The sequence below is a fragment of the Lepisosteus platostomus genome, chromosome 2, assembly GCF_059453375.1.
Source record: "Lepisosteus platostomus isolate fLepPlt1 chromosome 2, fLepPlt1.hap1, whole genome shotgun sequence".
Taxonomy (NCBI): Eukaryota; Metazoa; Chordata; class Actinopteri; order Semionotiformes; family Lepisosteidae; genus Lepisosteus; species Lepisosteus platostomus.
The window spans coordinates 72,955,880-72,968,865 of NC_142612.1; the positions used below are offsets into that span (position 1 = coordinate 72,955,880).

At 39.0% G+C, this 12,986-nt stretch overlaps 1 protein-coding gene across 5 annotated transcripts in view; it reads right to left on the reverse strand.

Annotated features, from left to right (window-relative positions):
- pik3cb (phosphatidylinositol-4,5-bisphosphate 3-kinase, catalytic subunit beta) overlaps positions 1-12,986 on the reverse strand; it is a 72,987-nt gene that overhangs the window by 36,921 nt on the left and 23,080 nt on the right. The window contains exon 1 of one of the 5 annotated variants that reach the window (XM_088617493.1): positions 6,539-6,678. The exons of the other annotated variants lie outside the window; for them this stretch is intronic. The gene's annotated coding sequence lies outside the window, so the exon portion shown is untranslated. Of the gene's footprint in view, positions 1-6,538; positions 6,679-12,986 lie in introns of those variants that run through there. 5 annotated transcript variants of the gene reach the window in all.

Below are 12,986 nucleotides of genomic sequence, written 5' to 3' on the forward strand. Positions count from 1 at the left end.
TAATGGAAAAAGAACTTGGTTTAGAAGCTGCATTATATCGCATTAAACAGAAAACAAAAGGAATCTTCAACAGATCTTCTCTAAACAGAAGCTACGTGATGATTCCAGCTGTGCTTTGTACATCTGGCCCCTACCTTTGGCCCTATGAAAAGCACTAGGCTCCCTGTGAACACCTGGACTTTTTCTGACCATCCCCACACCTCCAAAACCCACATCTTATCAACACTACACCGGTACTGGCTGCTGCAATGATCAGATCACAAGCACTTTCCGATTATTTTATTCCTGTGCTGCTGCATTATTTCTATTCAAGAATTCTGCTCCATACACTTTTACATGATTATCATGAACTGAGCAGGCTTTTACTATGTCCAGATGAAGTCGGTATTGCACTTTTGCCAGTCTCATGGGAGTTTCATAATGCTTTTGTATATACAGTGCCTTGCGAAAGTATTCGGCCCCCTTGAACTTTTCAACCTTTTGCCACATTTCAGGCTTCAAACATAAAGATATAAATTTTTTATTTTATGTGAAGAATCACCAACAAGTGGGACACAATTGTGAAGTGGAACGAAATCTATTGGATTTTTGAAACTTTTTTAACTAATAAAAAAATGAAAAGTGGGGCGTGCAAAATTATTCGGCCCCCTTGCGTTAATATTTTGTAGAGCCACCTTTTGCTGCGATTACAGCTGCAAGTCGCTTGGGGTATGTCTCTATCAGTTTTGCACATCGAGAGACTGAAATTCTTGCCCATTCTTCCTTGCAAAACAGCTCGAGCTCAGTGAGGTTGGATGGAGAGCGTTTGTGAACAGCAGTTTTCAGCTCTTTCCACAGATTCTCGATTGGATTCAGGTCTGGACTTTGACTTGGCCATTCAAACACCTGGATACGTTTATTTGTGAACCATTCCTTTGTAGATTTTGCTGTATGTTTGGGATCATTGTCTTGTTGGAAGATAAATCTCCGTCCCAGTTTCAGGTCTTTTGCAGACTCCAACAGGTTTTCATCCAGAATGGTCCTGTATTTGGCTGCATCCATCTTCCCCTCAATTTTAACCATCTTCCCTGTCCCTGCTGAAGAAAAGCAGGCCCAAACCATGATGCTGCCACCACCATGTTTGACAGTGGGGATGGTGTGTTGAGGGTGATGAGCTGTGTTGCTTTTACGCCAAACATATCGTTTTGCATTGTGGGCAAAAAGTTCGATTTTGGTTTCATCTGACCAGAGCACCTTCTTCCACATGTTTGGGGTGTCTCCCAGGTGGCTTGTGGCAAACTTTAGACGAGACTTTTTATGGATATCTTTGAGAAATGGCTTTCTTCTTGCCACTCTTCCATAAAGGCCAGATTTGTGCAGTGTAAGACTGATTGTTGTCCTATGGACAGACTCTCCCACCTCAGCTGTAGTTCTCTGCAGTTCATCCAGAGTGATCATGGGCCTCTTGGCTGCATCTCTGATCAGTCTTCTCCTTGTCTGAGCTGAAAGTTTAGAGGGACGGCCAGGTCTTGGTAGATTTGCAGTGGTCTGATACTCCTTCCATTTCAAGATGATCGCTTGCACAGTGCTCCTTGGGATGTTTGAAGCTTGGGAAATCTTTTTGTATCCAAATCCGGCTTTAAACTTCTCCACAACAGTATTACGGACCTGCCTGGTGTGTTCCTTGGTCTTCATGATGCTCTCTGCGCTTTCAACAGAACCTTGAGACTATCACAGAGCAGGTGCATTTATACAGAGACTTGATTACACACAGGTGGATTCTATTTATCACCATCAGTCATTTAGGACAACATTGGATCATTCAGAGATCCTCGCTGAACTTCTGGAGTGAGTTTGCTGCACTGAAAGTAAAGGGGCCGAATAATTTTGCACGCCCCACTTTTCATTTTTTTATTAGCTAAAAAAGTTTCAAAAATCCAATAGATTTCGTTCCACTTCACAATTGTGTCCCACTTGTTGGTGATTCTTCACATAAAATAAAAAATTTATATCTTTATGTTTGAAGCCTGAAATGTGGCAAAAGGTTGAAAAGTTCAAGGGGGCCGAATACTTTCGCAAGGCACTGTAGAGAGAGATTGTATGTACAAAATGAATAAACTTTAGGTTCACAGGAAACTGTTCTGGTATTCAGCGCGATTCCTGCACTCTCCCTTAGCACCTATTGCAACAGGTTTTGACTGCTATTTGATCTCAGCAGCAGCACTGCATTGGATAACATCTGTGAGACCTTGTTTTAGTGAAATGCCTTGCACTCAACCCAACACCCCACAGGTATTGCCAGAACTAAGTTACTCAATTATTTGCAAAGTCTGAAAACAGCACAGGGTCCATACACAAACGATGAAACTACAACCTAGAATTTAATGGGGCCAAAATTAAAATCTACCAGAACATGAAGGATATTGACAAATCATGTGTCATTGCATTATGCAAGTGCCTTGTACTGTATTTTTTACACTTCCAAAGGCACTGTAGAAAACCGACATGTAAAAGCTCATCTGCCCTATATATGCACACACATTTACAGTATGTACACGCTATTAAAACTGCAAAAGGATGGAACAGTTACACAAACAAACAGACTGTTTGTAAGGACTTTAAAGTGCCAAGCCAGACAGGTAAAGAACGGGCACGAAGGGGGTTATCAATCAATGAAGAGGTTTTAAACTAAACTTACATTAAGGCAAGCCAGCCTGCCGAGTGGACTATAACTCCAACCTGTCCCGATGCTATTCGGAGACCATATTATAAGAAACCAACTGCACTGGCAGCTAGAGCACGAGGAAACCACCGAGAGTACTACAGATACCATACCAGAAATGAAAAAGGTGAGCAAACCACTATTCAGGAACCTTTGATTCCTTGAAAGAGCAGCTGAAAAGATGGTTTTGGGCTTTGCTAATTTTTCCACGACAACTGAACACAGTATTCGCTCTTTCCAAGAGAAGAGAAAGCGTCCATATTCACATTCGTCAAGGTCCCATAAAGCTCTAAATGTGGAAGTGTTTTGCTCAAAAGATGGCACTTTACACATACTTGAAGCTTTTCTAGAAAAAAGATGTGGTTTAAAATGAGAAGGCTGAGGGAAGTGTTGATTTTCACATGAGCGGGTGGGGATGGGGGGGGGTTGTTCTTGTAAGAATTGCATCAGGATTGTTTGATTATGAAGGGGAGGTGATATTTTCTGCTCACACTCCTGTAAAAATAAATATGCCCGTTGTTGATATTTCAAACCATGATCAAAATTAAAACAAAGACACCACAAAAAGCTCATTTTTACACTTATCACAGAGATAGGGAGGGACATACAGACAGCACATCAAAAGCTATTACAGCTCTTTAACTGAAAACATTACATAAACAGAAGATATGAGATGACAAAAAGAAGCTGATTTAAGAAACCAACTTTTTGCACTTATTAATGTTTTTTTTTTCTTTTTGTTTAGGTACATAAAAAAGAAGTCTTAACATTTGTAAAGATTAAAACAGGAATAAGCCTACTCTGAAAGTGCGATGTGCTCTAAAAATAAAGCTAAAAACGGGTTTTGGAACTCGACTCTTGTATCCGTGTACTACCGTAGCTTAGGATTTTTGCAGGGTAGTCGGTGCTCTTCACACTCATGCATAGGAAAGGAGAGCTGAACCAATATGAAATGCCAATGGAAAAAAAAAGCTTCCAATTCTTTCCTGTGTGAGTAATGAAAAAAATCATTGAATTTCCATTCTAAAAATAGCCCGACTCACTTGTGACTTTAAAAGCAGGAGACTGACGGATAACCTGAATCAGCATTCCTAAATTGAATATGGCTCAGTGACTATAAACAGGGATTGTTTCAGGCATTCTGATTAAGGCTGAAGTTTCTTTTGCCAGCAGACACACACAGTATTATGAGGCCGCTTAGGTTTAAGCCTAACGATAACATCAGTACAGCATGTGTAAGGGGGGGGGGGGGTTGGTCAGCTCACTGGTGCTCAGATGTTTAGGCGTAAACAGTGTTGAGTCACACGGGTCACCGGCTGTGGGCGTTTCTGCACAACAAAAAGCTGGGTACTGCAAGACTTCCTCTTCCGTTCTCCTAATTTGTTTCCCCACTAAGCACTCCTGCTCAGAAGTCATTTTAATGTACACAGCAAAGCTGGGAACGAATCCCATCCCCTTGCCTGGTGTCCAGAAATACAGGGACCAGTTCAAACCAATCACAAAGTGGCTCTCTTGCCGACTGGGAAATTATACAGAACGATGAAAGGAAAGTTTCCCTTAAAGGAAACTCAAATGTGACTCAATGCAAGTATGTGTGCTCTGAGCTGGCAGAGCAGTTTTCTATCTGAAATTTCAGAGCACTGGAATTTGTGGTAAAGACATATTTACCTTAACTCACAGAAACAGGTAGGTCCCTATTCACATGCTATATAATCTGCATGGAAATGAACTATTTAATACTCACTTAGCCAAATACACTGCATTTGGATTAGCTAATTATTTTGCTATTTCAGCACACTTGTCGGTAAATTAGAAGCTATACCACATTCTAAGATTATGCATTAAAACCACTGCTTAGGTTAAATTCAGTAATGTCTGAAGAACAGTGGCCCAACCACACTTGGGCGCACAATGGACTTTGACAGAGACCCAAAGCACACTTTAAAAGGTCAACTAACTCCAACCAATTCTCTGAAGTTCAGTAGCCGAAACAAAAACTAGCTGCACTTGGAATTAAATATTTAAAAAAATCCACGTACAGTAATATTCTAAAACACTGCGGGATTCATAAAGCTGTTTAAAGGTTTTTCCTGATCCCAGACTATTTATTGCAAAGTCACTTTTTCATGAATGCATGAGATAGCCTGATAGACTATTAGAGAATGGGCAGGATGTTGGAATTTCAGGATGGCATATTGAGCAATTAGTGTGGGCAGCCAGTGGCAGTGTTATTTTCCTCTGCTGAAACCGGAGTAAGAGGGAAAGAATGTCCCTGAGGGAGACAGGGCAGTATTTTAACTTAAAGGGAGAAGTACGTCTATTTCCCTATGGGATTAATAAAGTATTATCTATCTATCTATACCCATAAAAACTCAAGCATTTAGAATGATTACGGGAAACGTGTCTTCTGAGACACCCAACCTTAACTCCTTGATTAATTAACAAACCACCAAAAAACGCATGTCCTCCTTGTACAGCACACACTGGTGTGAAAGTTCTTAGTGGTTTTAATTTCTAAGGTACCCCAAATCAGGGCTTCTCGCATTTTAATTCATTAACAATGTCTGTGCTGGTTTTAACAAAGCCAATATCAAGGAAATGTGTCAGATAATGCTTTGAAGTGAAAATAGCATATTCTGAGACAACCTGATAGAGGTGAAGCCCATCTAATTTAAATGCAGATCAGGTCTTTTTCTAGGAAAAATGTAAATCTCTTGACATGGGAACGAGATGGTACAGAAAATACTGCTATTTGACTTTCAAACTCAGTTAGGACATCCTAGAAAGACACTTTTTCCCCCCTCTGTTTTGCAAATTAATTTACCTGAATGCAGACAAATAGAACACTGATCTGGGCTATGTACACTTTTGTGTGCATGGTGTACATGCAATTTGCAACAAGTTACACTGAACATATTTAGCAAAGGAGTTGAAAAATAGTGTAAAAATATGGAAGAGATGCCAGATTAAGAGACTATTTGAATGTGATTCTTATTTTAAGGTCACACAAGGTTGCCTTTACAGAATTACTGTCTGAAAGGCTGAGATTGAATGGAACACAGTGACAACCTGTGTGAATGTGGTAGTGGAGGGCTGTGCATTACACATCAGGCTGCTCAGCTATCAGTATGGCAACCAGCTTGGTCTCCTCTTCCTTGCTGGCGCTGCCACTGTCAAAGACCAGAGACACGCCAACTAGATTTGCTTTGTTGCATGTCCTTCTTTTATAATTTTTTATTTCCTTGGAGGGAAGCCAATGTTTCTAAAAATAATAGCCTTTGAAAGATAAGCCTTTGTTCAGTAAAAAAAACCACCCTCTGGGAGCAACAGCATCGAAGTAGAGCTAAAAATTTGTCACGCCCGAAAAAAAAGGAGAACTGTCCTCTCATAAAAGACACCATAAAAACAGACATGGCGTTTATCCTAAGGGGACAATAAAATCAATACAATCATACAGATACACACCACTTCAGTGAGGGCCCTATACAAAGGCCATATCTAAAAATATAACTGCTTTTGGGCAAAATAAGGATAACATTTAGTGTATTTACAGGCAAAAGAATCTGAAGTTGTAAACAGTTATTCCTAGTGTCAGAGACCAGTCAGTGGACTGGCAAACTAAAACAGATAATCATTTGTAAGAGGGCCCATTTCTTCATTACAAAGTATTAATCATATGATCAGCATGGTTTCACTAGATTGTCCATTCCTACTCAGCATCTGCTATTAAAAACAGATTTTCTAAATAGCTTGATCTCTCAAAGCATTTCCCTGCTTTTAAGTCCTACTAATCCACAACAAGAGTAAAATCATCGGATGTCAGCATGGCTCAATTACCTTTACAAAGGAAATGCAGTTGAGTAATTTGACACGCGATCCGTTCCACACTCAAAAATGATGTTTTTATCCAAGATAATGCCACTGTGTCGACTGCTGTAGGGGACATGTTGTTCTCTAGAGATGTGATATTGTTTGTATCCAGAAATAAAACACAGCAAAGACTATGTAAACATTTCATTACAAGCCACACATCTGTTCACTTGCTACAAAAGTAAATGCAACTATTTTTTCTGTAGTGCTATGTTCACAAATAGAAGTTTACAAAGTATTTTAAAGTATATGTGTATGGGTAACCTAAAATGTGTATGCCTAAAATATACTTTAAGCTTTAAGAAATTAAGTGGATATGCCCTTTTCAGCCTATGTTGAAAAGGGGGGGAAAAAAAGACTTTTACAAGCCTTCAAGTGTCACAGTTTTGGTGTTGGTAGAGTTTTAAATTAAGAAAATGTTACATTCTTAAGACAAAGAGGACCTGAGCGTAGACATCGATCGATTTTAAATTATTTTACAACGACAAATAAACAGAAACAACAGTATTTTTAAGGTCCCATAACTTAAGTCTTTAATCAAAGGAGGAAATGAGTTACAGTACATTATTAAGTTATTGAGAGAACAATCTAGTTTTGGCACTGACATTCATGAAAGAAAATCCATACTGGGGTTTAAGAGACCACAGCAGGGCTCACGACGCGCCATCGGGAGACATCACTGAGGCAGAAAGCAGAGTGACCACTGCTGGAGCAGGCACTTGTCATGACCACGAGATATCAGTGAGAGTGAGTCACCGAGGGCGGGACCTCTGCCAGAACACAAACATTGGGCTGAGTGACTGATTCACCACTTTTCAGAGCATCTGAAAGGAGGCCAAAGCAGCCATCTGGATGTCAAAGATTAAAACAACCCAGGAATTTCAAACGGCTCCTACCCTATAATAGGCAATGGTATTCAGGCTTCTAATATACTGTAGGATTCCTCAGTGTAGTGTTATATTGAGAAAAATCATAAAGAAAGATTACAAATGGCAGCAGACATTTGGCTCATTCAGTAGTTGGTAGCTGACTGATCAGCAGATCGCATCCAGCTGTTTCTTGAAAGAAGACAGGGTATCAGCTTCAACAAAACGGCCAAGTAGCTTGTTCCAAATTCCCAAAAGCCCCTGCATACAAGTTGGGAGGTCAAAACACAGAACACACAAAAAATAACAGATTAAAACATCTGGAATTATACTTTGTGAAAGCTTATAGTCTAAAAGAACTAGGAAAAGGAAAGCTAATGCCCGCTCTGTGGGACAACAGGCAGTTATGGGAAATCTGGAGAACCAAAGGAGCAAAACAATTTAGATCCTTTTCCTCTAATATGATGAGCGCAAGGAAAAAGTTGTATCTAAGCAACTCAGTATGATGTTGTAGGGTTATTAAGATAAGCATTAACTGCAGCTTGCAAGATAGTACATAATATTTATAAATTATTTACTGCATATACAGTACACTGATTCAACTTTGTAATGGCGTCTCAATCCAGTTTAACATCAGCTTTGTAATAATGCAAAAGGCTTTGAACAAGCCGACCTGCAAATCATGGGACAGTTACTCAAGAGCTTTAATCTACAAGAACTGGATGCCAGTGTCCAGTTAGCAAAATGACAGCAGCATTACCTACAGAAAGTATTCAGACCTGCACCTTATCATATCATTGAGAGGTGCTTCTTAAAGACCACTTTTTCCCTTGTTTGAGAAGCTTTTCTGTACAGGGTAGGTACTCATTTCTGCACAAGTCATGCTCATATAGCATCCGATATCAGTACATTATGTACAGTTTTCCCCATGAGTTCTGGTCAAACAATTCCCAGACCTTTTTTTATGGCTACTATGCTAAGCTTTGCAGTGTATTTAGGCTCCTTTAACATACTCTGTGCACCACAGAGAATGTGTAATGACTACAAAGGTTTCTGCGAACAGTAGCTTACTATCCACATTGCACAAACAACTCATCCCCCCTACAAGAGAACAGAAACCATAAGAAGTTTTAACTTCTCAATATTGTTTAATCCTATCCCCCACTTTACTGAACTGAAAAAAGGGAACACGTTAGGCTGGACAGAATGTGGAAGTACCCAGTAAAAATCACTATAACAAGGATTCCAAGAACAGAAAGATTACCAACTGATCCATTTTTGTCATAAAAGACCAGGCTAACATGTAATGGTATCTTATGCTTGCTAACTCTGACCAAAAACCTTTGAACTTCTGAACATACAGCAATTTAGAACAATATTGTTTTATATTAACACGCACCTTAATGGAAACAAAATAAGGTTTCAGTCACGTTAGGGATACAGACCTAAGGCATTTAAGTACAATACCTTTACAATATTAAAACTTCAAGAGCAATTTCAAGTTTAGAATTTTTCCCTCCACATTCTCCCTGCATAAACGTCACTCTGACAGAATGCTAAACAGCGCGTGCACACAGAAAAACAAAGACGTGTACAACTAGCAGAAAGTTACAACTGCCTGAGCCCTAAAATGGAGATGGAGTGTGCTAAACGCAGTAAACAATACCACATTGTGTGCCGCAGACGAGTTAAAGACGCGTCCACAATAGCCTTCTGTCAAACCACAGCTTATCACGCTGTCAAACAGCAGCAATTCCAGTTACAGTACAAAAATACCTTTGTCTGACTGCTTTTCAACTGTGTCAACAGCATGGGTGAAAACTCAACAGTATATCAAACATGACCAACTATTTTTGGTCTCGGAGGCACAAGTCAGAGAAAAACAAAGAAATTACTTTGTCAGGCATGCTTTTTAAAAATAAGCTAGCCAATACTTAGACTGTCCTTTGACTCTGTAAGTGCTTTATGGCTTGACAAATCTCCAACAAGCCACTCTGAGGCAGCCTATTTAATGTTCAACTTAGAGTACAAAGTGCTCTCAGTAACAGAACTATTAAATAAATAATAGAAAAGTCCCCATAGATTAACACTCTTAATGACTTAACATTTAACCTCCACCCAATCAAGATATTTTAAAGTGGGGCCCCATTACATGTCTTTGGAGTTGCAGTTTCTTAAAGTGGAGCTCGAGTGGATTGTGTCCCTCCAGCACAACCCAAAGTCACAATCATGACCAAAATGATTCCGAATGAATGCGCACTTGTAGATATCTGGCTCTGGCCTGGGGTCATTGACCTGGTCTCCTAACCTGGCTTTAGAGTCTCAGAATGGACACCTGCTGTTGTACGCGACACCACAGAAATAGCTGAAAGGCAGGACAATATCTTTAAGAATAGCCAGTGGGCCATTAGTACAAAGTGGACTCTTAAACCCCCTTTCATTGGAATAACATGGCTGGACTCAGCCTATAAACACCTCTGTAAAACTGTTGCAATTCGGGGCACTGTGGGAAATACACCTCATGTGCGTCTCCTTCAGCGTTTTCCGGAAGTGGACAATTTTTTAAAAAAATTAAACTCATCTCAAACCTTCACTGGATTCCACCGTTACTCCTTGCATCCCTACACACTGCTGCAACAAGACACGCTTCTGTACTGTCCAGACTGTGGTCCGGCCTTGTACCATGACAGGTACTTGTATCTGCATCAGGCTCTGGCCTTACCGGTACTAAGCAGAAGATTGTCTACTAATGGAGAGATGAACACATGAATTTAATAATTAATTTCAGCTTGGCTAAAAACTCCTGCTTCAATTTCTACTATCCTAATAACGTATCTAACACAGAATTTCTAAATAGTTTTCTCAAATCAAGACAAACGAAACCTCAAGAAGCAAAGAAGGCTCAACAACTGCATTTTTTATTTGCCTTTTCAGTGTGGAACTAATCTCTACTAGTTCCATTGCAGCTCACATGGCGACACAGCTGCCTGTTCAAACTCAACATGAATAATTACACCAGTAAGTGGTTAATGATGAAAAAAACCCGATAAAAATAGGAATTCAACAAACACAATGGAGAGTTCATTGGTAAAGGCAGATCTGAATTTAAAGTGTAAAACATAAAATGTCCTAAAATGGAATCATGTCTTTTAAACTTTATACTGGACTTTTTTTGCCATTTTCTTCCAACAGCAACACAAAAATGGGAAAAAACTGCAAGAACTACAATATCACAGGGGAATAATAGAGGTGTGGAAGACTACGGTTTGATGATTTTAGACACTGGTTCAGAAACTCTTCATACTCTTTCCATAACGGAAAAGCACTGAATCCAAACGAGTGAAATTAGTCCTATATGAAAAGGCTGTAGTCAAATGAACTAGATCATTCATTTCCTTCTTCATTTACATGTTACACAAACAAAGGCAGGAATCGCCACACACATGAAATGTGTATGTAAAAAAGGGTTGTTTCTCCATTCCTCCGAACTTGAACTCCTAGGAAAATTAAAAAAGGCACATTACCAGAAAATGCACTTCCTTATATCGCAAGAAACCAAAGTATTTCTTTCAAATCACCAGAAAAAACACCAATGCATTAACTAATACGAGAGCAAAATAACCTAATCAAATATTGTAGGATGGACATATCCCAAATTATTTCTTGTAAACTGATCTATAAGCTATTTTCCGCACATTTTCAGTGTTAATTGTCAGTTATATCACAGTATATGTAAAATATGTAAAATGCAAGAATTTTTAAAATCTTAAGAGTTAATGGAGGAGCTAGAAAGTATTGAATGACCCAAGACCATTATCAAAAATAACACAAAATAAACACGATTGCACTCCACTGAAAACTCCCATCATCCATTGAGTAAATGATGCAAACGAAACATGAGATTCACACTTACCAGCATTCAGTTTACATTCAGAGATCATTTCAGAGAAAAACCATTGCAAACATTCTTTACATACACATTCTTACAACAGATTATGTCCAAAAAAGGTCTGAAAACCCCACCATTATATACAAAAGGACCATTAAATGAGTTAAATTAAATTTACTGCAGAACCTAGTAGGAAAACAACTACCATTATAAAACAATTTGAATTAACATTTCAGTGTATAAGAACTAGAAATGCCTAATTGACAACAAATCCAGCACTGTCAATGCAAAACGTGAAAAACAAAGTTATCCAGATACCAAGCTGCTTACTACAGAGCACGTACAATGTAGGACACCACAGCTATATTTATACACAAACCTTCTTTCGGCAACATACCAAATTACATTCTCAGACTGCTTTACATTTTTTAGTAACATCTATTGTCTTTTACTTAAACAGACATTAGAAAAGCTAAAACTGCACCAGAAAGCAGACTGAAAAGCAACAAGATTAAAAGTAGAATAGTAGGAACTCCAAGGTTGTCCTGAATCAAAGTCTCCTATAAAGGGATTGAATTAATCTAGGAGTAAAGATCCAAGACCTGACCAGGAGAACCAGCCCCCAAAGCCCACAGGAAGACAGGTGAATTTGATAGTGATGTTACTTTGTAGTGTAATTATTCCGACATAAAGGAATGATTGTAAAACTAGATGCGAAGTTAAGTAGTGAACCAATGTCCTAATATAGTTCCCTCCTGCATGATCTATGAAATAGCAAAAGAAATTCTAATAGCAGGTAATGCTATTGCCTTAGTTCAAAAGGCCTGGAGGGTGCAATCCTACTCAGAAAAGATAGTTATTCTAACTGACTATCAGTGGCACATCTGTAGGCGCTGACTGGATTAAATGAACAACCAAAGTCTCATCTGCTATAAATATATAAAAACAGTTTCTGGATATTTGTGCACATGCATTTAAATACAAAATATCTCTTATAGATTCCTTCAGTGCTCACACTGCACCCCACCAAGAACATAACAGAACCTCACACCAGGAGCTAGTGCTAGAGTCAACAGGTGTCATTTTCAAGACTAATGCACTAATCATCCACAGAATAATGGGCTTTTGCGGTGTCATTTATTCAAGAAGACAAGGCAACAGCCCAAACTCAGGACATAATGTAAAATAAAATGTTGCTTTTAGTGTGTGTTAATTTTGCAAGCCATGCATTAAAAGAAAGGCGTGTGCTGAAAAACTTTGGTGCCATAACCTAAACCAGGCTGGTTTCCTTATACCCATCTTGGTTGGGATGCACTTGCTTAAACTTTGTGCTTGGCATAAAAGAAGCAAGAGAAACGCCACATGCCGGTCTTAAAATACTGGAACAAATTATTTATACATTCCACTTTTAGCACAACATAATTCTAGGTCTTCCAAGCGTAGAGGAGTGACTTGCAAAGTCAAACTAACCTCTCAGGTCACAAGAATTAGCCCCGTTTCTTGGAAAACACAGTTTCAAGGAACTGGCTTGACTGTACACTCCAAAACAGCATATGCTTTCAGCATAATTACAAACATTTAGATCTTTTAAAGAAGCAAACCAGGTGAAAAGGGTTTTAGGTTGACTACAGTAAAATGGTAAAACAATCCACTTTTGTTT